The sequence below is a fragment of the Octopus bimaculoides genome, chromosome 11, assembly GCF_001194135.2.
Source record: "Octopus bimaculoides isolate UCB-OBI-ISO-001 chromosome 11, ASM119413v2, whole genome shotgun sequence".
NCBI lineage: Eukaryota > Metazoa > Mollusca > Cephalopoda > Octopoda > Octopodidae > Octopus > Octopus bimaculoides.
In genome coordinates, this window is record NC_068991.1 from 3998528 (window position 1) to 4001646 (window position 3119).

General features: G+C 29.9%; 1 long non-coding RNA gene across 1 annotated transcript in view; it reads left to right on the forward strand.

Moving 5' to 3' along the window:
• LOC128249041 (uncharacterized) overlaps positions 1–3119 on the forward strand; it is a 34143-nt gene that overhangs the window by 25258 nt on the left and 5766 nt on the right. The window contains exon 3 of the long non-coding RNA XR_008265142.1: positions 318–446. This is a non-coding gene — a long non-coding RNA (uncharacterized LOC128249041). The remainder of the gene's footprint in view (positions 1–317; positions 447–3119) is intronic.

The window sequence follows — 3119 nt, forward strand, 5'->3', positions numbered from 1 at the left end:
CCCACATTGCCACCCTAATATTTCACATGAATAGCGCGGCAAGCTAGCAGGAACGTTTACCCGCCGAGCAATCTGCTCCTCTTCACGTTCTGTTTTATATTTAAGAGATTAGGAATTTGGTGCATTATTTACATTATTTACATTTGATGAATGTTTGTGCTCATCTTGTTTGTTTCGGCTGATATACCCACCAGCCTTCATCAGGTGTCTTGGGGAAATTTTAAACCTGGGTTCTCATTCCTAAGGTATTTTTTGATGTTATTATTATTATTATTATTATTATTATTATTATTATTATTATTATTATTTTTATTCAGGTCACTGCCTGGAATCGAACTTGGAATCTTGGAGTTAGTAGTCCGCGCTCTTAACTACTACGCCATATACCTGATGGAGGCTGGAAGGTATATCAACCAAAACGTTGTGTTAACAAGAAAAAAGATGAGGTCAGATATCCGTCAAATGTAAATAATGTAAATAATGTAAATAATGTTAACGTTCTGTGTTCAAATTCCGCCGAAGCCCATTAGCTTTTTATGTTTGTGGTGTCGACATAATAGCAACAAGGTGAACACTGGGACCAACACAATCAACTATCCCCCCACCCCCCGAAGTGAGTGGCTTTGTGCTAAAATTTGAAATCAATATTATATGTGAATAACCGCAGAATGTTGTAGAGCAGTGTTGATTGGTCTCAGCAGAATGTGACCCCAGAAATGTTGAAGTCCAAAATTAAATACCGGAAGGATTAAGTCAACCAAAGCACCACATTAAGTAATTAAAATCTACCTACCCAAGAATTAAACTCCTTAAGAGTTTCAAATGATAACAAGATGGTTAACTTTAATAAACTGTAGAATTCAAGTACCAATAATATTTTATTCGTATCGAAACAAAAAATCTAAAACAAAAATAAATAAATAATAATAATAATAAAGGCTTGGTTTAATTTGTTAATTCTATCTTATTTAATAAGCAGCCAATTTTAATGAAACTTTAGTATCTGGAAGTTATTCATTCCAATTAATTATAGTTCAAATCAATTGAATTCGTTTCAGATTTATTGTCATTGTGTTGAAGGACAATTAAAGTGGTTCGTATCCTTAGTATAATGAGTAAAAAACAAAGATTAAACAACAACAAAATATTAAAAGGAAACAAAAAAAAGAACAACAAACGAACATACAATTTTTAGCAAATAGTAAATAATTAAAAATCGAGAGAAGAATCAAATTCAAGATGAAAATAATAATAATAATAATAATAATAATAATAATAATAATAATAATAATAATAATAATAATAATAATAATAATAATAATAATAATAATAATAGTAATAGTAATATTAATAATAATAATTATACTAATGGTAATAATAATAAATCAATTATAAAAACATTGATGATGATGTTAACAATGATAATACTAATAGTAATATTGATAATGGTAATGATATATAAGTGATTGTAATGATACAAATAATAATGATAATAATAATGATAAATTAATGATGATGATGATGATGATGATGATACAAAAACAAATGCCACTTAATAAACTCAACATATAAACATAATTCAATTAGATAAATATAAATTTCTTAAGTAAGTTGAAAGTACGATTTCTCAGGAGTCGTGTGAAAATTTACCGATGATGTTATTTTATAGGCTTTTGAATTGTGAAATGGCAGAGTTGATCACATTGCGAATTGAATTTAGAATTTATGGTGGCGAAAAGTAATAAATAATTGAACGAATCTAAATGTCAACCGTTTTCTTTAGTTTTCCGATCGTTACATTACATAGATTAATGTCCATATGTTTTTGTTGTTTTTTTTTATTAAAAGACTCTTGATTTTCATTTGAATGGACGTCCATAGGTTTTTGACAGGTACATTCTTCTTCAACAATTCGACGATTCTCTGATCCCTAATTTGAAAAAAATATAAGGGAAAATATGCTTAGCTGAAGAGAACTCATAAAACCGGAATTATTATAGAATATTCATGCATCGGAGAAAGCATGGCTGTGTGTTTTGGAAATTCGATTTGCACCCATGTTCTTTTCGGATTCTGTCCCACTGCGCGGCATCTCGGGAAGGTAATTATATTAACAGTGAGTTCGACACTTGGAAACAGAATGGATGACCACCATATATATAATGGGTCATCCCATAAATTTTTCAGTTTTTTTATACTTCATTTATTTTTCAAAATTAAGATAAACACATTTCCTTTTTAATCTAAAATATACTCTCCTTCATTTTCTAAAATGTTCTTCCATCTATCTGGTAGAATTCACAACTGAGGCTGGATCTAGGGATCTGTATTACGGTTTCATTATAGCATGTATATATTGTATTAGAGGAAAAATCGAAAACCAAGGCAAAACGAGTATCTCAAGTCGTTTAGAATAATTTAATTACGGTAAGATGAATATAAAGTCTTCCAGCCGTTTCTGGGATAGCCCAAGTGGTAGGTTAGCATGTTCACACACTGGGCATTCCATAATCAGAGACAAAGTATGAATATTTCAGACGGGGATAATTTACAATTTATAATGAATAAAATTCACAGTTTATAAGGAATAAAATAGAAGACTAAAGGAGTAAAATAGAAAAATAAGAGTAAAGGTAGTTAGAAGAATATAGGCAGGAGAATAATGTTCATAGCTCACCTTTTTCCAGAGGATAGGGATGTCGGTCGAAGGAGCTGTACCTTCATGGAAGTACCGACCAAAATTCATATCCTCAGAAAAAAGATGAGTTGCGAACATTTTTTACTGCTTGTATTCTTCTAACCAACTTTATTCTTTATTCCTTTATTTAATCGTTTTATTTTTCTATTTTATTCCTTATAAAGTATCAATTTCAGTCCTTGTGAACTGTACATTTTTCCCATCTAAAATATTCATACCTTGTCTCTGATAATGGAATACCCAGTTCATAAACATGATGACCTACCCCTTGAGTTGTCCCAGAAACGGCTGTAAAGACTTTAAATTGACCTTACCCAAATTAAATTATTCTAAATGACTTGAGATACGCGTTCTGTCATGGTTTTTGTTTTTCCGCTAATATAATATAATATAATAATAATAATAATGAAAATATATATAT